Source organism: Canis lupus, chromosome 7 (genome assembly GCF_003254725.2).
Source record: "Canis lupus dingo isolate Sandy chromosome 7, ASM325472v2, whole genome shotgun sequence".
In the NCBI taxonomy this organism is placed as follows: domain Eukaryota; kingdom Metazoa; phylum Chordata; class Mammalia; order Carnivora; family Canidae; genus Canis; species Canis lupus.
The window spans coordinates 21,809,206-21,833,443 of NC_064249.1; positions in this window are offsets into that span (position 1 = coordinate 21,809,206).

Here is a 24,238-nt window from a genome sequence, read left to right on the forward strand (position 1 = left end):
GCAATTAAGACATTTCAAGGTAAATAAAAACTGAGAGAGTTCATTGCTAGTATACAGTAACTTGACGGGAGACTAAGAAACAAAGAATACTAGTAATGGTAACTACACGTGAAATTATAAAAGTTGTATTAATGTATTTTTGTATTTTTGTTTGTACTCCTTTTTTCCTTATATATAAATGATAGCTACATGAAATTATTATTATAAATCTATGTCAATGTGCTCACAATGTATAAGGATATAATTTGTGACAAGAATAACATAACGAGGGGACGGAACTATATAGGAGGAAGTTTTTGTAGTAGGTATTGAATTTTAAGTTAAGATTGTAATAAATTAATATTGTTATAAAGATGTTAATTATAATACCTAGAGCATCTACTAAGAAAATAACTCAGAACTATGTAATAAAAGAAATAAAAATGTAATTTAAATGATACACTAGAAAATATTTGACAGAACATAAGACAGTGTTGGAGGAATTGAGGAACAAAACTGATATGACATATAGAAAACAAATAGCAAAATGCAGAAGTCCTTATCAGGAATGATGTTAAATGCAAATGGATTAAACTCTCCAATTAAAAGGTAGAGATGAGTAAATGGATTAAAAAAATCATGTTTCAACTGCATGCTGCCTTTAAGAGATGCACTTTAGATTTAGATATACAAATAGGCTGAAAATAAAAGTATGGAAAATACACTCATGAAAACAGTGTCTAAAAGTCATCCGGAGTAGCTATACTAATATCATACAAATGACTTTAAGTCAGAAATTGTTATGAGGGACAAAGAAGGATATTAGATAATGGTAAGGGGGCAATCATCAAAAAGATACAATGGTTATAAACAATTATGAAGCTAACAACAGAGCTACAAAATATCTGAAGTCAAAACTGACAAAATTTCAGGGAGCAATAGTTTACCAATAATAGTTGGAGGCTTCAGTATCCAATTTTCAATAATAGATAGGACAACTTGACAGAAAGTCAGCAAGAAAATAACAAGGTAAATGAACCACATTATAAACCTACTAGACCCCAACAGACATTCAGACATGCTTCTGAAGTACACATGGAACTTTGTATATACGCAAGATAATTGAAAACATATATTCACATAAAACTTGTACATGAATGTTCAGTATTATTATATAGCATAATCAAAAAGTGGAACCACCCAAATATCTATAAATTGATCAATGGATAAACAAATAGTAGTATATTTATACAATGGACTATTATTTGTCCATAAAAAGGAGTGAAGTACTACTAAATGCTACAGCATGGATGAATCTTGAAAATATTATGCTGTGTGAAAGAATCCAGACATAAAAATCCACAGTATATGATTCCATTTATATGAAATGTCCTGAAAAGGCAAATCCATGGGGACAGAGAGTAGATTAGTGGTTGTCACAGGCAACTGTAAGGAACAAATGGGATGGCAAACTTAAAAAAAGTTTCTCTTGGGGGGTGACAAAATATGAAAATACACAGTAGTGATGGTTGTATATCACTGTGAAAAACCTCCAAAGATTATACTCTATAATGGCTAAATGTGAATATTATGTTCTTATGAATTTTATCTCAACAAAAAATTAAAAACTTAAGCAAAGAAAAAGAATAATCTTTTATATTTGCATTTTTTATGGTTATTATCTCTTTGTGTAGATCTGAGTTTCTGACTGTTATCATTTCCCGTTTTCCTGAGGAATGTTTTTATTCTCTAGTACAGTTCTGCTGGAGATGAACTAACTTAAGAATTTTAAAAAATATTTTGCCATCATATTTGAAGGACGTTTTCATTGGATTTAAGATTCTGGGATAACAATGTGAATTCAGCATTTTAAAGCTATTATCTGGTCTTTATTTTTTCTAATATGAAGCTAGCTGTAATTTATTTTGCTCTTTTTTTCTGGATATTATGTATCTTTTTTCCTAAGACTATTTTTAAGGTTGTATCTTTATTTTTTGTTTTCACTGGTATGATTATGATATGCCTAGATAAGTTTCTCTTTGTGTTTACCCTTTTTGGGATTTTGGAGGTTCTTGGTTCTGTTACTTATTTTTCCCTAAACTTGACAGATTTTTGGCTATTATTTTCCAGGTATATATTCTTAACATTTTATATTTCTTATCCTTCTGAGACTTTAATAAAGAGAATTAAGCAGATGACTGTTTTTCTACATTTCACTTAACATGTTTGTTTATATCAAATTATTTCTGTTCTTCCTACTAGATTATTTGTATTGATACATCTTTAAATTAACTCTTTCTTCTTTTCCCAATATGCTAGTAAGAATTTCCATTAGATTTTTCATTTCAATGATCATACACTTTAATTATGGTATTTTCATTTTAATCTTTTTAATGGTTTCCATTTCTTTTCTGAGATTGCTTACATGAACATTTATCTCATATACTTTTAAGTCCTGAACATCTTTTATACAGTTGATTTAAAATCCCTATTGGCTGTTTATACCATTTGATTCTTTTGAATATCTGTTTCTTTTTTTTTAAGATTTTATTTATTTATTCATGAGAGACACAGAGAGAGAGAAAAAGAGAGAGGGAGAGAGAGGCAGAGACACAGCCAGAGGGAGAAGCAGGCTCCATGCAGGAAGCCTGATGTGGGACTTGATCCCGGGTCTCCAGGATCAGGCCCTGGGCCAAAGGCAGCACTAAACCACTGAGCCACCCAGACTGCCCCTGAATATCTGTTTCTATTGAATGCTTCCTCTCTTGACTCTAGGCATATTTTTTTTGTTTCTTTGTAAGTCTAGTAATATTTTATTCTAAATTGAACATTGTGTGTATGATGTTTTAGAGAATTTGAATTCTGCTATTTTCCTCTGTTGAGTGCTGATTTTTGTTCTAGCCACTTCATTGGGCTGGACTTAAACTCCAAACAGTTTATTCCCTGTTGTGTTCAACTAGTAAAATATCCTTTCAGACTTTTTAAGTTCTGTTTTTAACAAGTCTCTTGATGTTTTCCCCATGAATGTGTATTCCAATGAGTATTGGTCAAACTTTATATTTAGATATAGGTGCTTACTCCACACTGTGGTGCCATTCTTCGTATAATTTTCTTCCTAACACTCCAGGGGCTTTGCCAGCCCTAGTTTCTTCCTCTGATTCCTCAATCTATAAGACTACAACTTTCTTCTACTCTATACCATATATACTGAGAAGCGGCCTTGAGTGAAAAGTCACATATACAAATCTACCCTAGTGGACGTTGCTCTCCAAGAGTCAATTCCTAAAAAGTTTCTGGCTGCTCTTGATTACTTTATTAGTTTTTCAAGGATGCTGTAATGAAGTACCATAAACTGGGTGGCTTAACCAATAGAAATATATTGTTTCATAGTTCTGGAGGCTAGAAGTGTAAGATAAATGTGTTAGCAGGGTTGGTTCCTTCTGAGGGATGTAAGGAAGAATCTCTTCCATGCTTCCCTCCCAGCTTCTGGTGGTTTGCTGGCAATATATGGCATTGCTTGGCTTGTGGGTGAATCAAACTGTGCCTTTATCTTCATATGGTGTTCTCCCTTTGTGTGGGTCTCTGTCCAAATTTCTGGTTTTTGTAAGGACACCAACCAGTCCTATAGGATTAGGGTCTATCTTTATGACCTCATATTAACTTGATTATCTCTTAAGGTAATGTAACTAGCATAGGGTTACCTCCTGAGATATTGGGGGTTCAGGACTTCAAATAATCATTTTTGGGGGAGGCACAATTCAGCTCATAACAGTCACTCTCCATTGTCTTCCACTAGTTGTTTTTAAGATGTTTTGTCCAGGTTTTATAATTATTTTCCCCCCATTTTTGAAATCTCTTCTCCCCCCTCCTCTTTGGAGAACATTAGTTTATTAGTACACTTTTGCTTTTGTTTGGTTGGTCAGTTGGTTGTTTTTTTTTTTTTTTTTAATTTCACATATAAATAAAATCATATGGTATTTGTTTTTCTCTGTCTGACTTATTTCACTTAGCATAATGTCCTCTAGGTCCATCCAAGTTGTTGCAAATAGCAAGATCTCATTCCTTTTTTGGCTGAGTAATATTCCATTGTATGTATGTATGTATGTATATATGTATGTATATATATGTATGTATATATACACACACCACATTTTCTTTGTCCATTCATCTATCATTGGACACTTGGGTTGCTTCCATGTCTTAGCTATTGTAAATAATGCTGCAGTAAACATAGGGGTGCATATGCCTTTTCAAATTAATGTTTTCATTTTCTTTTTATAAATATCCGGTAATAGAATTAATGGATCATATGATATTTCTATTTTTAATTTTTTGAGGAACATTCATACTAGTTAGCATAGTGGCTATACCAGTTTGCAGTCCCACCAACAGTGCATGAGGGTTTCTTTTACTACACATTCTCTCCAGCACTTGTTTCTTGAGTTTTTTATTCTAACCATTCTGACAGGTATAATATTATATCTTATGGTTTTCATTTGTACTTCCCATATGATGAGTGATGTTGAGCGTCTTTTCATGTGTCTATCAGCCATTCATATATCTTCTTTGGAAATATATCTATTAAGGTACTCTGCCCATTTTTAAAATTGGATTATTATTGGAGTATTTTTTTTTGGTAGTGAGTTGTGTACATTCTTTATATATTTTGGATATTAATCCCTTCCTGAGTATATAATTTTCAAATATCCCTTTCCATTCAATAGTTTAACTTTTCATTTTGTTGTTGATGGTTTCTTTTGCTGTCAGGTTTTATAATTGCTCTCTGGGGATAGTTTGCCATTATTGGAAATGAGAACTGTGTGAAAATTTTTGTTAGTTGGTAGACATTGTGGATGGCATATGTTAGACAGTTTAGTTTATCTTGTCTTCGTTTATACAGTGCTAGTTTTGTTTTGGCAGACAGTTAAATACTGACTGTCCTTAAAACTTTCAGATTTGGTTTTATACATTTCTGGATAGGACTCTCTCTAATTTGTTCTTATGGTAGGCCATGGCCCTTAATGTAGGTAAAGGGTCTGCAGATTGTGGCTCATGGGGCTAATCTGACCCGAAAACTTTTTTTGAAAGGCCCATAAGCTAAATGTTTTTTACATTTTTAAGGAGTTGAAGAAGGAGGAGGAGAAGAAACAAAGATGACTGTATGTAGCCTGCAATCTCTAAAATATTTAGTATCTAATTCTTTACAGAAAATATTTGACCCCTGCTCTAAGGCTTGCTCCTTGCTTCTAAATTATAGACTTTCTAGAGTCACAAATAAATCAAGAGTGCTCAGTGAGGTCTCTCCACCTAGGTTGGGTTGGAACTTCATCTCTCAGTACCATATCACCTTGGTTTCTCCCTTCAACTTTTTTTCCTGTAGCAGCCACTTTGAGAGGTCTCATGGAATCTCACATTGTGCAAGCTCAGTCCAGCTCTGACTAAGAACTAAAGGGGAGCCTCTTTCCAGATTTTGGGGCTGCATTATCTGTACAATTTGTTTCCCCTTTATAACCTTGCCTGCAAATTCAAGCTAGTGCAACTGCCATAAACTCTCATCTCTACTTCCTCAGCTGTAAGACCTTTGTTCTGCTTTGACTCTACTTCTGTACATATTCACCTGACAACTGTTGTGAATATGGGCCCAACTAAAGTGTTTCCCCTCCTTCAAGGTTCACAGTTCTATTCTGCCTATTTTTTGTACCCGTAAACAGTTGCTACCTATATTTTGTTGAGTTTTATAGTTCTTTAGGATGGAATGGTAAGACCATTTCAATTCTACCTTGACCTCCTACAGTAAAATCTCAGGTATTAATTTTTAATATTTATGAAGGTACAAAAGATGAAACTTTGAACCTAAAAGAGGCAAATAACTGGGACTAACAGTCCTTGTCTGAACATACACAAACACATATAAAGTAGGAAGTTTGAAATGGTATAACCTTAGTGAAAATGTACACTATAAAAACAATCTCCCTAGGATCACAGGGAGATGATAAGTACATATGTATGGCTCAGCTTGGCTTCTGTATGCTAAAAAGTCCTATCTGATTTATCTTAAGCCTGGGCCAATGATTCATAGGGGTGGTGCTTTGAATTTATAGGAGGTTCTTGTCCTGAGAGATGCCAAATTAAGAAATTAACATAAAGTTCAGTCCTGTACTATTGATATTCTGGATATGACTGAGAGAATCCAATGTAAAACCATTCTTAAGATTTCTGGGAAGATGGTGGAGTAGGAAGATTCTAAGTTCATCTCATCCCATGTATACACCTAGATAACAGCCACATCGATGAAACCAATCCATTGAAAACTGGCAGAACAGACTTTCCAGTTAATCATAGAGAAGAGGCCATATCAAAAAAACTATGAGAGAGTAGAGACATGCTAGGGAGTCAAACTCTTTGTGAGACTAACCACCGATGAGAGGAACACCACAAGCATGGAGAAGGGATAGAAGCAGACCACACACCAGTCACTTCAGGCACAAGGGACCTGCACTGAGATGAGTCCCCATAACATTTGGTTTTGAAAACCAGTGGGGCTAACTTTGTGAGTATTTACAACCATTGGTGCTTAACTCTAAGTACTTTAAAAATCAGTGGGCTTGACTTGGGAGAGCCAGAGGGCAATAGGAAACTGAGTCTATGCCATTAGAGAGACAATCCTACTAATATACAGCATAGAAGTAGCAGTTTGAAAAGCACCTGGCATATATGTTAAGGAGATTTATTAATCTCAGAAGATGGGATCCCTGGGTGGCGCAGCGGTTTGGCGCCTGCCTTTGGCCCAGGGCGCGATCCTGGAGACCCAGGATCGTGTCCCACGTCGGGCTCCCGGTGCATGGGGCCTGCTTCTCCCTCTGCCTGTGTCTCTGCCTCTCTCTCTCTCTCTCTCTGTGACTATCATAAATAAATAAAAATTAAAAAAAAGACTAATTAATCTCAGAAGATGTTCTAGAGGGATGGAGATCTTTAGGAGACTTCTGCAAGAACAAAAGAACTGGTGGCAGCCATTTCTCTCCTCCTCCCAAGGCTAAATAGTTAGACACCTGTGGAATCTAGTGCAAACACCCCCCACCTGTCTTGCTAATAACACCACATATCCCACCCCTATATTCTCCTACAGATTCACTGCATCTAACTTGCCCCACTTGGCAGGAGTCTCTCCAAAGCAGCTCCTACCATGTTGCATCATGCCAGCAGACCTGACAGGGACAAGCTCCACTTCAAATGACTCCTGGGTAGAGGGGAAGATAATCACAAACACCAGGTTCACTGCAGCCCCAGAAGCTTGACCATATAACCAGTAGTGCAGAGAGAATGCCCTGCCTACCATTGTACCTGCAGCCCTAGCACATGGACTGCAGGCAGGTATCTGATCTGACTGCCAGCCCTACCACTAACACCAGACTCTCAAGGGGCAACACACAGAAAGCCCTCTGTAGCTAAATGCAACTATAGCTCCAGCAAATGGGTCAAGGGCAAGCATTTGACCACTTACACTGCCCAACTACAAGCTCATAGTGACCCCATACTGACAGGGACCAAACCTGCCCACAATAGGCAAAGTGGGCCTTTGTAGTCAAATGGGCTGAATACAAACAAGGGTCAGCCACAATAATAGAGCACATGCAACCCACATAGGAAACCTGAAGCTTCTGGTTTTGATGAATAGGAGACATTGTGCTAGAGTGCACTACAGGAGTTCTTCATAAGGCCACTACTTTCAAGAACAGAAGACATAACTGACAACTGACTTTCCTAATATATAGGAACAAACACAGAGAGGTAAACAAAATGAAGAGACAGAGGAATATATCTCAAATTGGAGAAAAAAAAGGACAAAACCACAGCAAAAGCCTTAAATAAAATGTAAATAAGCAATATGCCTGATAAAGAATTCAAATAAATCATTATAAAGATACTTACTAGACTGGAGAAAAGAGTGGGGGACCTCAGTGAGACCTTCAACAAAGAAAGAAAATTTAAAAAGAACTAGTCAGATATGAAAAACTCAATGACAGAAATTAAAAGTATACTAAAAGGAATCCATAGTAGATTAGAGGAGGTGGAAGAAATGATCAGTGAACTGGAAAACAGAGTAATGAATAGCAGCCAAAGTGAACAGCAAAACTAAAAAGAGAATAATAAAAAATGGGAATAGGTTAAGGGACCTTACTGACACAATCAAGCCAGGAAGCACAGAAAGCTCCCAAAAAAATCAATCCAAGCAGGTCCACACCAACACACATAATAATTAGAATAGCAAATATATCTCTCTCTCTAAAATAAATAAATAAATCTTTAAACTCTATATATAATGCATAAATAAATCTTTAAAAAGCAGGGGCATCTGGGTGGCTTAGTCAGTTAAGTGTCTGATTCTTGATTTTGGCTCAGGTCATGACCTCAGGATTGTGGGATCAAGCCCTGCATTAAGTTCCATTGCTCAGCAGGGAGTCTACTGGAGATCCCCCTTCTCCCTTTTCCTTTGACTTCCCCCTTTCTAAAATAAATAAATCTTTAAAAAGTAAAATAGCAAAAAGTGATAATGAGAGAATTTTAAAAACATCAAGAGAAAAGAAAATGGTTGCATATAAGGGAAACTCCATAAGGCTGTCAGCTGATTTTTTAGCAGAAACTTTGCAGACCAGAAGAAAGTGACATGCTGAAAGGAAAAAGTACACAGCAAGGCTGTCATTCACAATAGATATAGAGTTTCCCAGACAAACAAAAGTTAAAGAAGTTCATCACCACCAAACCAGCCTTACAGGAAACATTAAAATGAATTCTTTGAGTAGAAAGGAAAGGCCATAATTAGGAGTAAGAAAATTGTGAAAGGAAAAAAATTCACAAGTAAATACAAACATAATGAAAATAATACATTAATAACTTATAAAACTAGACAGAGGTTAAATCACAAAAGCAGTAAAATCAGTTATATCTATAAACATCAGTCAAAGGATTCACAAAATAAAAGGATGTCAAGTATGACATCATATGCATAAAAAGTGTGTAGGAGAGTAAAAACTTAGTGCTTTTAGAATGGGCTCAAACTTAAGGAACCATCAACATAATATAGACTGCTATATGCATAAGATGTTATATATAAACCTAATGGTAACCACAAATCAAAAACCTGTAATAGGGTACTGTTACAAAAATAGACCCATAGATCAATGGAAGAGAATAAAAAACACAGAAACAGACCCACAATTATATGATCAATTAATGCTCAACAAATCAGGAAAGAGTATGCAGTGGAAAAAGTATAGTCTCTTCAACAAATGTTGTTGGGAAAACTGGACAGCTACATGCAGAAGAAAGAAACTGGACTACTTCCTTATATCATACACAAAAATAAACTCAAAGTGGATTAAGGACATAAATGTGAGACCATAAAAACCTAAAAATCCTAGAAGAGAGCATAGGCAGTAATTTTTCCAACATTTGTCATAGCAACATCTTTCTAGATATGTCTCCTGAAGCAAGGTTAAAAAAAAAAAACTATTGGGAAATACACCAAAATAAAAAGCTTCTGCACATTGAAGGAAACAACCAACAAAACTAAAAGACAACATATGAAATGGAAGAAGATATTTGCAAATGACACATCCAATGAAGAGTTAGTATCCAAAATCTATATATAAAGAGCTTATCAAATTCAATGCTCAAAAAGCAATCCAATTGCAAATAAACAGAAGACGTGAACAGACATTTCTTCAAAGAAGGCATACAAATGGCCAATAGACACATGAAAAAATGCTTAACATCCCTCATTATCAGGGAAATACAAATCAAAACCACAATGAGATATCACCTTACACCCGTCAGAATGGTTAAATCAAAAACTCAAAAAACAACAAGTGTTGGCAAAGATGTGGAGAAAAAGGAACTCTTGTGCCCTGCTGGTGGGAATGCAAACTGGTACAGCCATTGTGGAAGACAATATGAAGATTCATCAGAAAGCTAAAAATAGAGTTATTCTTATTCTATGATCCAGTAATCACACTACTGGTTGTTTACCCAAAGAATATGAAAACATTAATTTTAAGGAATGTATACATCCCTATGTTTATAATAGCATTATTTACAATAACCAAACTATAGAAGCAGCCCAAGTGTCCATTGATAGATGAATAGATGAAGAGGATATGATACATATACATACAATGGAATATTATTCAGCCATAAAAAGTACAAAATCTTGCCGTTTAATAGCATGCCTAGATTTAGAGTGTATTATGTTAAGTGAAATAAGCCAGTGAGAAAAAGACAAATACTATATGATCACACAATATGTGGAATGTAAACAAAACAAATGAACAAAGGGGAAAAAAAAGAGACAAGACAAAAAACAGTCCCTTAACTATAGAGAATAAATAGTTACTAGGAGGGAGGTGAGTGGGGTAATGGGTGAAATAGGTGAAGGACATTAGGACTACATTTATCTTGATGAGCACTGAGTAATATATGGAAGTGTTGAATCACTATATTGTATCCCTAAAACTAATATAACACTGTATATTGACTATACTGGAATTAAAAAAAAACTTGTATATGTAAAAAATTAAGAGAAGGAATCCAAGCATATCATTAAAGAAAGCCATCAGGCAACAAGAGAAGAGAGCAAGAGAAGTGAATAGAAGAGAAAGAAAACCCCCGTAAGACGAGTAACAAAATGGCAATAAGCGCATAGGTATCAATAATTACTTTGAATGTAAAAAGACTAATTGCTCCAATTAAAAGATAGGGTAATTGAATGGATAAAAAAGCAAGACCCATCTATGTGCTGCTTACAAGAGACTCACTTCAGACCTAAAAGCACATGCAGATTGAAATGAAAGGGATGAAAGGACATTTACTATGCAAATGAATGCAAAGGAGAGCTGAGGTAACAATACTTATATCAGACAAAATAGGTCTAAAAACAAAGTTTATAACAAGAGATAAAGAAGGACACTACACAATGATGAAGGGAACAATCCAACAAGAGGATATTAAAATTATATTTAAGTACCCAACATGGGAGCACCTAAATATACAAAGCAACTGTTAATAGACATAAAGGAATAAATTTACAGTGATACAATAATAGTAGAAGACCTTAACACCCCACTTACATCAATGGATAGGACATCCAGACAGAAAATCAACAAAGAAACAGTAGCTTGAATGACACATTGGATCAGATGGCCCTAACATATATTTAGAACAGTCCACCCCAAAACAGCAGACACAACATTCTCCAGAATAGATCACATATTAAGCAACAATGTAAGTCTTAATAAATTCAAAAAGACTAAAATAATATCATGCCTCTTTTCCAACCACACCGTATGAAACTAGAAATCCATCACAAGAAAAAAATGGGGAAGAATACAAATACATGGAGACTAAGTGACATGCTCCTAAACAATGAATAGGTCAACCATGAAAAGTACATGGGGACAAATGAAAATAAAACACAGTGGTCCAAAATCTTCAGATTGCAGCAAAAGCTGTTCTGGGATAAGATTACAGAATACAGGCCTACCTCAAGAAGCAAGAAAAATGTCAACTAAACAGCCTAATCTTACACCTAAAGGAGTTAGAGAAAGAAAAAGAAAACTCAAAGCCAGCAGAATGAAGGAAATAATAAAGATTAGAGCAAAAGTAAATGAAATAGAAACTAACAAAATAATAGAACAGATCAATGAAACCAGGAGCTAGTTCTTTGAAAAAAATCAAGAAAATTGATAGACCTTTAGCCAAACTCATCCAAGAGAGGGGGAGAGAGTAAAAGAGGACTCAAGAAAAAAAATCAGAAATGAAGGAGGAGAAATAATAATCCACACCACAGAAATAGGATTATAAAAGAATATTATGAAAGATTATATGCCAACAAATTGGACAGCCTATCAGGAAGAAATAGAAAATTTGACAGATTAATGACTAGCAATGAAATTGAATCAGTAATCAAAAGAGTCCCAATTAACAAAAGTCCAGGATCATATGGACTTCACAGGTGAATCCAACCAAACATTTATTTTTTTTTTTTAAGATTTATTTATTTATTCATGAGTGACACACAGAGAGAGGCAGAAACACAGGCAGAGGGAGAAGCAGGCTCCATGAAGGGAGCCTGATGCTGACTCATTCCCAGGACTCCAGGATCATGTCCTGGGCCAAAGACAGGTGCTAAACCACTGAGCCACTCAGGGATCCCCCCAACCAAACATTTAAAGAAGAGTTACTATTCCTCTCAAACTGTTCCAAATAAATAAATAATTAAATAAGAAAAGTTTCCAAAGTCATTCTATGAGGCCAGCATTACCCTGATACCAAAAATCAGATAAAGACACTACAAAAAAAAAAAGAAAAAGAAAGAAAGAGAAAGAAAGAAAGAAAGAAAGAAAGAAAGAAGAAAGAAAGAAAAGAAAAGGAAAAGAAAGAAAGAAGGAAAACTACAGGCCAGCATTTCTGATGAATGTAGATGCAAGAATCCTCAAAAAAAATAACAAATTGAATCCAACAATACATTTTTAAAGTGATTCACCACAATCAATTAGGATTTGTTCTTGGCATGCAAGAGTAGTTCAATATTTGCAAATTAATCATATCACATTAATAAAAGAAAGGATAAAAACCATAAGATCATCTGCATAGATGCATCTGACAAAGTACGACATCCATTCATAAAAATTTCAACAAAGTAGGATTAAAGGGCCCAACATAATAAAGCCATTTATGAAAAACCCATAGCTGAGAGTTTTTCCTTTAAAATCAGGAATAAGAACAAAGATATCCACTCTCACGACTTCTTTTTAACCTAATACCAGATGTCCTTCCCATAGCAATCAGACAATTAAAAGATACAAAAGCTATCCATATTGGTAAGGAAGTAAAATTTTCACTGTTTGCAGATGACATGATACTATACATAGAAAATCCTAAAGACTACCAAAAAACTATGAGAACAGATAAATGGATTTAGTAAAGTCACAGGATACAAAACTTGTGTACATAAATCTGTTGTATTTATATGCACTAATAATGAAGATGCACTAATAATGAAGTAGCACTAATAATGAAGTAGCAGAAAGAGAAATTAAGAAAACAATTCCATTTATAATTGCACTAAAAAGAATAAAATACCTGGGGCACCTGGGTGGCTCAGTTGGTTAAACCTCTGCCTTCAGCTCAGGTCATGATCTCAGAGTCCTAGGACTGAGCCCTGCATTGAACACTACTCAGCAGGGAGTCTGCTTTTCTTCCTCTTCCTCTCCCTCTGTGTTCTCACTCACACTATTTCTCAAATCAATCAATCAATCAATCAATCAATCAATTTTAAAGAAAGAATAAAATACCTAGGAATAAACTTAACCAAGGAGATGAAAGATCTATACTCTGAAACCATAAAACATTGATGAGACAAATTGAAGAAAACACAAACTAAAGGAAAGATATTCCATGTTTATGGATTTGAAGAATCAGTATTGTTAAAATGTCCATACTACCCAAAGCAGTCTACAGATCTAATGTAATCCCTATCACAATACCAATGGCATTCTTCACAGAATGAGAACAATTAATCCTAACCTTTGTTTGGAATCACAAAAGAAAAAAGTTCTTAAGGAATAGATCTTTAACCTTGGCTGCATTGTATTTCCAATGAAATTGGAAATTTCTATTGAAAATAGAATAATAGTCTATTGAAAATTAAATAAAAATTTAAATTATATAATACAGGGGAGCATTCCATCATATGCACAAGTCAGCAAATACAGCAAACATCAGGCAAATGGGTTGTTAAGAATTTCAGATTATTGAGCAAACTGAGAGGTATATGTCTACAATGATTAAATAAATGAAAGGAGAAAATAAAACATAGAAGAACAAGATGCTATAAAAAAAGACTAAGCAGTTTCAAAAAGAAATTGATTAAAACTTACATATAAAGCTAGTTATATAAGATAAAACTTAATTGTTCTGTTAAATAGCTATATCCTGCTCAGCTGAAAAGATAATTAGTGAAATTAGAAAAAAAGCTCCTCAGTGGGATATAAAATTTGGAAAATATGACAAAGAAGTCAAGAGATGTAGCAAAGAGAGTATTCTGTTAAAAATTATAGAGCCAACATTCCTGAAATAAAACAATTACAGTAAGTAAAATGTTTAAAATGCTAAGTCCAAAAGAACAAACAACTGGGGAGGAGATGGTTGGTAAAGAGAAATAGCAGCACAGCTAGGAAGAATAAAGATGAATATTAGCTAATATAGAACACTGGAGAAAGACAATGTGTCCTAATGCAGTTGCCATAAGTGAAGAAGAAGGAAGACTATTGACACTACAGAACCTAAGAAAGTGTTTGGAATTGAAGATATCAAATACATCTGAAGGCCACATGGGGATATGGAGTATAAACTAGGAAGAGATTGCAGTCCAGAAAGTCTGGACTCAGGAACAAAGTACTGCTTATAGGGTGTTAGTGGTATGCACATGGTTACTCAGTCAAGTCTTACATAGTGAATGAGGTTTCTACCTCACAGGCCAAAGCACTGGCAGTTGGGGTTTTATGCTATAAAGAAATACGGTTCATGAGCCTGGTGCCCCTGATCCTCAGCAATTTGGTCAGTGGAGACTTCTGGATGTATATCTCTGTGTCATCTCTTAGTACTCTCAGCTATTTTAGCTTCCCCTAAATGAGTCAAGCTGTAGCACCTCCTCCAACATGGCAGGAGTCAAGGCAATTCCAGCACACAGTCCCAATTCAATCCAACTCAGAAAGACCATCTACAAAGTCTCCACCAAGTTTCTGGCTCTTCCAAAACCTCTTGCCTGGTGATGGTAGTAGATCAGGTTATTGTAGGGATGAGACAGTTGGGCAACCTACTATGGTTGTGCTTAACTTACATGATGAATAGTAGTTGAGCCCTGGTGAGCAGAAAGAAAGGGAAATCCGTTTTATGAATAAAGCTGCTATGAATCATCTTATACATTATTTTGAAGGGGCATAGGTTTTTGTTCTTCTGTTCATTTGTTCTTCCTAGGAGTGGAATCTGTTGTCTATAAGGTAGATGTATATTTGTTTTTATAATAAGCTTCCAGGTCTTTTCCCAAGGTGGTTGAATCATTCAGTATTTCCACTGCAATGTGTATGAGTTCTAGGTTGCCACCATTGAGTATTGTCTATTTTTTTAAATATTCTTTTTTTTAAGATTATTTATTTATTCATGACACACACACACACACACACAGAGGCAGAGAAAGAAGCAGGCTCCATGCAGGGAGCCCAATGCAGGACTTGGTCCTAGGACTCCAGGATCACACCCTGGGCTAAAGGCAGGTGCTCAACCGCTGAGCCACCCAGGCATCCCGAGTATTGTCTATTTTTTAATACAGTGATAGCATTGTTTTGTGATATTCTGTGTATTGTGATAGCTCTATTTGTGGTGAGCATGGCATCAGTATGTTATATACCTGCATCAGTATGTTATATACCTGAAACTAACATAACATTGGTAACTATCATCAAATAAAAAAAAATTAAAGAAACTTCTGTCTACATACAGAAAGAAAATAGTTAATATCATCATTATATCTATTTTTTCTTGATTGTGTTTTTTTATGGATGAGCAGTTTTTAATTTTGAGGAAGCCCAATTTATAAATTCTTCTTTTCTTCAAAATATTTTATTTATTTATTCATGAGAAACAGAGAGAGACAGAGAGAAAGGCAGAGACACAGGCAGAGGGAGAAGCAGGCTCCATACAGGGAGCCCGACGTGGGACTCGATCCCAGGTCTCCAGGATCACGCCCTGGACCGAAGGCAGCACCAAAGCACTGAGCCACCCAGGCTGCCCAAATTCTTTCTTTAATGGTTATTAATGTCTATATTCAGTCTAAGAAAACTTTGCTTACCTCTAAATTGCAATGTTACTAATAGTATAAAAAGTAATAATGATTAATAGTTTTAGCTTTTACTTTGGTATTAGGAGTCACAGTAAATTAATGTTTATGTATTATGTGAAATATGCATTGCTTCTCATTTTTTCCATGTTTGTATATTTAGTTATTCATAATTTATTAACTTATTGACTCCAGTGCCATTGCCATGTTTTTTGTACACGGTCTTTATAAATCTGAAATCATGTGGTGCGAATTGTGTAACATTATTCTTTTAAAATATTATTTTGGATATTTAAGTCTTTTGTATATCAATAGACATTTTAGAATCCAATTATCAATTTCTAAAAATAACTTGGCTGAGATTATGATTGAAATTGCATTCAAGCAATTTGTAGGGTATTTTGGAGATTAAACTGTGCAGAATTGGCAATTTTACATATTTAGTCTTGCAATCCATGAACATGGTATATCTTTCTACTTGTTAGGTCTCAGATTTCTCTGCATTGTTTTCTAGTTTTCACTTTGCCTCTATTCCTAAATTTATTCTTAAGTATTTTATGATTTTTGATGATTTGAGGAAGAGAGTTATTTTTCATTGAATTTTATAGTTGCTATTACAATGTAAAATACCATTGATTTGTTTTATATTACTTTTAAATACTACAGTTTTGCTAACTACACGCATTGATTCTAATACGTTTTGCAAATTCCTGTGTTAATCTTGATATAATTTGCAAATAGACAGTTTTACTTCTTATTTTTATGTGTTTTATATCCTTTTCTTCACTTATTGCCTGGGCCATCACCTCCAATAAAATGTTGAAGAGGAATTATGAGAATGGACATCTTTGTCTTCTTGATAATCTTATGAAAAAAAAGTGTTAAATTCTTTATCACAAAGTATTACAATATGTTTTGTTTTTCATAGATATCTTTTATCAGATCAATGAATTTCTATTCTATTTCTAGTTGGGGAGCTTTTTTTAAAAAAAAATCATGAGTTGGCATTAAAATCTGTCAATCTTTTTTCCTATATCATGATTATAATTATATATCAGTGGATCCAATTTAGTTAACATTTTTAGTTTACATTTTACAATTTAGTTTACATTTTAGTCAGTAATTCTTGTTCTTTTTGTCTCTCTTTTTGTAGTGTCTGTATCAGGTTCTGCTATTAGCATTATTCTTGACACACAAATTTGGTTGGAAAATTTTCTTTTTTTCTTAAAGAGGTTGTTGAAGTTTGGTTTTATTTCTTCCTTATATGTCTGACAGAATTCACCTGGTGTTTTCGTTGTGGAAAAGTCGTTTTTTTTTTAAATAATAAATTGAATTTCTCTAGCAGATATATGGGTTTTCCAGTTTTGTTTTATCTTAGTTTAGTAATGTGTATTTTTTGAGGAATTTGTCCACTTTATTTAAGCTATAGAATTTCTTAGCATAAACTTTATAATAGTCCCCTATTATCCTTTTAAATGTGTGTGCAATCTTTAGGGAAATCTGCTTTTTTGTTCCTGATACTGGGAATTTGTGTTATGAACTTTTTTTCCTTGAGGAGTTATCCAGGTTTTTATCAACTTTATTTTTTCCTATTTTTAAAATTTTCTGTTCTAATTTTTATTATTTCCTTTTATCTTAACCTTATAAGCAAGTTTCCTTAACTTTACTATTATAAATTAGAAATAGGTATACCTTAAAAAATTTTACAAGAATTAAATGAGAAAAAAATTTTGGCACATAATACTAAATTAGTGGTATTTATTATGATAATCATAGAGACTTCCCTGGTACTTTATGTGAGTTTTCTCTAAATTTCTAGTTTGCAATGATTGATATTAATTAACTATTTTCTTTCTGTATGTAGACAGGAGAAATTTCTTTAAATTTTTTTTTTTATTTGAGGATAGTTAACAGACAATGTTATGTTAGTTTCAGGTATATAACATACCTGAATACTGATTCAGTCTCTCTCTATGTTATGCTATGCTCACCATAAATAGAGCTATCATTTGTCACTATACAATGCTATTACATCCTCACTGACTATATTCCTCATGTGGTTGGTCCTTTTATTCCCATGATTTATTTATTCATTCCATAACAGGTATCCTGTATCTCCCACTCCCCTTCATCTATTTTTTTCCATCCTCCCATCCCCCTTTCCTCTGGTAACCATAAGTTTGTTCTCTGTATTTATAGGTCTGATTCTGCTTTTGTTTGTTTATTAATTTGTTTTTTCAGACTCCGTGTGAGTGCAATCGTGTGGTATTTTCTTTATGGGTCTGACTTATATCCATCTAGATCCATCCATATTGTCACAAATGGCAAGATCACATCCTTTTTAATGATTGGTTGTGTAATATTCCTGTGTGTGTGTGTGTATGTGTATGTACATACACTACATCTTCTTTACCTATTTGTCTGTCAGTGGACACTTAGGTTGCTTCCATATCTATCTTGACTATTATAAATAATGCCTCAGTAAACATAGGGTGCATATATCTTTTTGAATTAGTGTTTTCATTTTCTTTTGATAAATACCCAGGACTGAAGTTATTGGATTATATTCTATTTCTATTTTTCTTCTTTGAGGAACCTTCATACTGCTTTCCACAGCAGCTGTACCTCTATATTCCTATCAACAGTTCATAAGAGCTTCTCTTTCTCCACATCCTTGCCAATGCTTAGCTCTGGTCTTTTTTATTTTAGCCATTCTGACAGGCTTAAGGTTATATCTCATTGTGGTTTTGATTGGCATTTCCCTGATGATTAGTGATGTTGAACATCTTTTCATGTGTCTGTTGGACATCTGTTTGTTTTGGAAAAATGGCTATTCAAGTCCTCTGCCTATTGTAAAAACCAGATTTTTTTTTGATGTGGAGTTGTATAGGTTCTTTATATATTTTGGATATTAACCTCTTATCAGATATGTCATTTTCCAGTACCGTACTGTTTTGATTACTACATATTTGTAGCCTATCTTGAAATCTGGAATTGTGATACCTGCAGCTTTTTTTCTTTCTCAAGATTGTTGTGACTATTCAGGGTCTCTCATGATTCCATAAAAATTTTAGTATTATTTGTTCTAGTTCTGTGAAAAATATCATTGGTATTTTGACAGAGATTGCACTGAATCTGTGGATTGCTTTAGGTGTTATGGACATTTTAACCATATTAATGTTTTCAATCCACAAGCATAGAATATCTTTCCATTTGTTTGTGTTGTCTTCAATTTCTTTCATTAGTGTTTTACATTTTTCAGAGTATGGGCCTTTTACTTCCTTGGTTAAGTTTATTCCTAAGTATTTTTTTTCCTTCTTGATGTATAGGTGGAATTGTTTTCTTAATTATTGTCTTATTAGTATATAGAAATGCTACTGATTTCTAGGTATCAATTTTGTATCTTGTAGCTTCACTGAATTCATTGATTCTAGTAGTTTTTTGATAGTCTTTAGGATTTTCTTTTTTTAAAGATTTTTTACTTATTTGAGAGAGAGAGAACATGAGCAGGGGGAAGGAGCAGAAGGAGAAGCATGCTGAGCAGGGAGATAGACATGAGGCTTGATCCCAGGACCCCTGGATCATGACCTGAGCTGAAGGCAGATGCTTAACTGACTGAGCCATGTAGGTGCCCGAGGATTTTCTATGTATAGTATCATTGCATCTAAAAAATAGTGATAGTTTAACTTCTTCACCAGTATGGATGCCTCTTATTTCTTTTTGTTGTCTGATTGCTATAGCTAGGACTTCCAGTAGTATGTTGAATAAAAGTGGTGAGAGTGGACATCTTTTACACAGGAGAAATTTTAACCAGGTGGAGCATAGCAGTCTAATTGTTTGAGATCTTTACTGAATAAAGTCATCAACATTTATAAGACTGTTATGTCCTTCAAAATGAAAAAATAGGGACTGTTCCTACCTGAGTAAGATGATCTTCTCTTAAACTATGGCCTTAATTGCTTACTGTCTGATGAAATTTTTATAGAACTATGCTGAGTCAGCATGCCAGTTCCATTTATGTACCTTGAATGAGATCAGCCTTCTTGGAAAAGAGGTAGGGATTTATAGAACCTGGTATCTATGGCAGCCTTGAATGGAGGAAAAAAATTCATAGAAGATTGGAAAGTCAAGAACAGGGAGGTGGAATGGAACTATTTCTAGTTAAAACCCAACTGTGTTGATGGGCCCATGCTAGGACTTTATATGTATTTTATCACTGATACTTTTAATATTATGTGATGTAGATTATCATCTAATTTTAGAAATGAGTATATCCAAGGTTTTGTGAGCTATAAAACGGGATTCAAATTTAGGATTGTAGACCAAAACACCTATTTCTTAACACTGCATAAAGCTTATACATAGCCTTCCAAAGTAAATAAAAAGCCATATACTTATTCAGTCATTGGTGTGGTATCAAATAGTGGTATCAACCAGAGTACTGATTAAGCATAGTTGTTAATATATGGCATGATACAAAGTGAGAAAAAAGGCCTACAGAATCAAAAAAAAGAAAGAAAGAAAGAAAGAGAGAGAGAGAGAGAGAGAGAGAGAGAGAAAGAAAGAAGAAAGAAAGAAAGAAAGAAGAAAGAAAGAAAGAAAGAAAGAAAGAAAGAAAGAGGATGCAGGAGGAGCTGTATACAGTAAAACAACTATAGGCCTTACTTTATGCACTGGATGCATTAAGTTGAATATAAAGCTAATGTTTGTACATTAAATCTCTTTTGACATAATTTTGATGTTTTACTCCTGTTAGAAAACACAGTCACTTAAATTCAAGGTCTTGAATACAAGACCTAATAAAAGCAACTCATAAACATTCTAACATTTACCTCAGAAAAGCATTTTATTTCTGTCAGTATGTAGTCTACAGTGCATTTAATTCTCTGAGGAAACAAACTCCTGTGAGCAATTGGCTAAATTGTTAATCCAACTGATCTTGCCCAGTTCCATTAAAGTATAGTTTCAAGAACACAGACACTGCCTCCCACAATGGAGATTGCAGGGAAGATGGCAAGCAAAAGCTCCCAGCAGTGGGGCATGTTTTCTGACCTCACTTTCCTTTATGGTATGAATGTCAGGAAGATGGCAAAAGACAACCCATTTGCTCCTCTACATGCTGAGTCATCTGTTTTAAATTGCATGCTGCCTTGCATACCCAACTCCTCATTGCATACCAACTCCTCAGTGGTTTTGTCTCTTAATTTCTCTCTTACTCTCTTTTTCTCTTCCTCCTCTGTTTCCCCCTCCCGCCCCCCACAAGGCTACCTTTGATCATTTTGATGAGAGTTCTCAATAAATGACATTAGATATTTCTTGACTGTGTTGGTTATAATCTTACTCCAGAACCAGTTACCAAAGATCTTAGAAACTGAAAATGCTATAGGATGCTGATAAAGGCTTTCTTTTTTAGAGACAGATGGAGCCATAACTCTTATTCATTCATTCAACAAATAATTTATTTCATATCAGTCACTGTTCTAGATTTTGCAACAGGGCAGTAAAAATAAAAGGAAGGAGAGGCACCTAGGTGGTGCAGTCCATTAAGCCTCCAACTCTTGGTTTTGGCTCGGGTCATAATCTCAGGATCATGAGATAGAACACCAGGCAGGTATCTGTGCTCAGTGTGGAATCTGCTTGAGACTCTCTTTCCCTCTCCCACTGCCCCTCCCCATTGCATGGTCTCTCTCTCTCTCTCTAAAATAATTAAATAAATCTTTAATTAAAAAGGAAGGAACAAATGTATACCTACAGAGATTTATTCTTGACAGGGGATAGAGAGATAAATAATTAAAAAATAAATTATGGGAGTGCCTAAATGGCTCACTTTGTGAAGTGTCCAACTCTTGATTACAGTTCAGGTCATGATCTGAGGGTGAGATAAAGCCCTGTGTGGGGCTCCATGCTCAGGGCAGAGTTTGCTTGAGATTCTCTCTCTCTCCCTCTGCCTCTGCAACCTCGCCCCACTTGCTCACATATGCTCTCCAAAAATAAATAAGTAAGTAAATAAATAAAATCTTTTTTAAAATTATGTAATATGTTGAAGATGGTAAGTGCTATGGGAAAATGGGGGAAGGTATGAAGGATGGAAGTGCTATAAGGTTAGTTTTAAAGAAATGTTTTAGGATTGGCCTTGCTGAGTTGGTAACATTTGAACAAAACTTGATGGAAGAGGTGAAGGAGTAAACTGTGTTTTTGTCTGGGAAGATTTGTGGAGGAAACAGCCACTGAGAGAAGAGTACTATTAAAGTATTTGGTAGAGGAGGAGGGGCAAGGTGGCGGAAGAGTAGGGTCTCCAAATCACCTGTCCTCACCAAATTACCTAGATAACCCTCAAATCATCCTGAAAATCTACGAATTCGGCCTGAGATTTAAAGAGAGAACAGCTGGAACGCTACAGTGAGAAGAGTTCGTGCTTCTACCAAGGTAGGAAGACGGGGAAAAAGAAATAAAGAAACAAAGGCCTCCACGGGGGAGGGGCCTGCGAGGAGCCGGGCTGAGGCCGGGGCGAGTGTCCCCAGGACAGGAGAGCCCCGTCCCGGAGGAGCAGGAGCTGCACCGACCTTCCCGGGCGGAAAGGGGCTCGCAGGGAGTTGGAGCAGGACCCAGGAGGGCGGGGATGCCCTCGGGCTCCCTGGGACACTAACAGGCACCTGCGCCCCGGGAGAGTGCGCCGAGCTCCCTAAGGGCTGCAGCGCGCACGGCGGGACCCGGAGCAGCTCGGAGGGGCTCGGGCGGCGGCTCCCCGGAGGGGGCTGCGCGGCTGGAAGCGCGAATCCAACAGCGCAGGCCCGGAGCACTGGGCGCCGGGACACAGCCCAGGATCCGGCCTCCCCCGGGACAGGCAGAGGCCGGGAGGGCTCAGGACAGCGAGGACGCTCCTGCCCCAGCTGAGCAGATCAGCGGCCCCGCCCCGGAGCCTCCAGGCCCTGCAGACGGAGAGCTCCGGAGTTCCTGCGGGGGCTGAATCCAGGGCTCCAGAGCTGGCCCCGCCACTGGGGTTGTTCCTCCTGCAGCCTCACGGGGTAAACAACCCCCACTGAGCCCTGCACCAGCTCCCCCAAGTGCTAACACCTGAAAATCAGCACAACAGGCCCCTCCCCCAGAAGACCAGCTAGACGGACAAGTTCCAGGGGAAGCCAAAGGACTTAAAGTACACAGAATCAGAAGATACTCCCCCGTGTTTTTTTTTTTTTTTGATTTCTGATTGTTTCCCCACCCTTTCTTTTCACCTTTCTTTCTTTTTCTTTCTCTTTTTCTTCTCTTTTTTCCTTTTTTTCTTCCTTTTTTCTTTTTTCTCTTTCTCTTTTCTTTCCTTCTCTCTCTTTTTCTCCCTTTCCCAATACAACTTGTTTTTGGCCACTCTGCACTGAGCAAAATGACTAGAAGGAAAACCTCACCTCAAAAGAAAGAATCAGAAACAGTCCTCTCTCCCAAAGAGTTACAAAATCTGGATTACAATTCAATGTCAGAAAGCCAATTCAGAAGCACTATTATACAGCTACTGGTGGCTCTAGAAAAAAGCATAAAGGACTCAAGAGACTTCATGACTGCAGAATTTAGATCCAATCAGGCAGAAATTAAAAATCAATTGAATGAGATGCAATCCAAACTAGAAGTCCTAACGACGAGGGTTAACGAGGTGGAAGAATGAGTGAGTGACATAGAAGACAAGTTGATGGCAAAGAGGGAAACTGAGGAAAAAAGAGACAAACAATTAAAAGACCATGAGACAGATTAAGGGAAATAAACGACAGCCTGAGGAAGAAAAACCTAGTTTAATTGGGGTTCCCGAGGGCACCGAAAGGGCCAGAGGGCCAGAATATGTATTTGAACAAATCCTAGCTGAAAACTTTCCTAATCTGGGAAGGGAAACAGGCATTCAGATCCAGGAGATAGAGAGATCCCCCCTAAAGTCAATAAAAACCGTTCAACACCTCGACATTTAATAGTGAAGCTTGCAAATTCCAAAGATAAAGAGAAGATCCTTAAAGCAGCAAGAGACAAGAAATCCCTGACTTTTATGGGGAGGAATATTAGGGTAACAGCAGACCTCTCCACAGAGACCTGGCAGGCCAGAAAGGGCTGGCAGGATATATTCAGGGTCCTAAATGAGAAGAACATGCAACCAAGAATATTTTATCCAGCAAGGCTCTCATTCAAAATGGAAGGAGAGATAAAGAGCTTCCAAGACAGGCAGGAACTGAAAGAATATGTGACCTCCAAACCAGCTCTGCAAGAAATTTTAAGGGGGACTTTTAAAATTCCCCTTTAAGAAGAAGTTCAGTGGAACAATCCACAAAAACAAGGACTGAATAGATATCATGATGACACTAAACTCATATCTCTCAATAGTAACTCTGAACG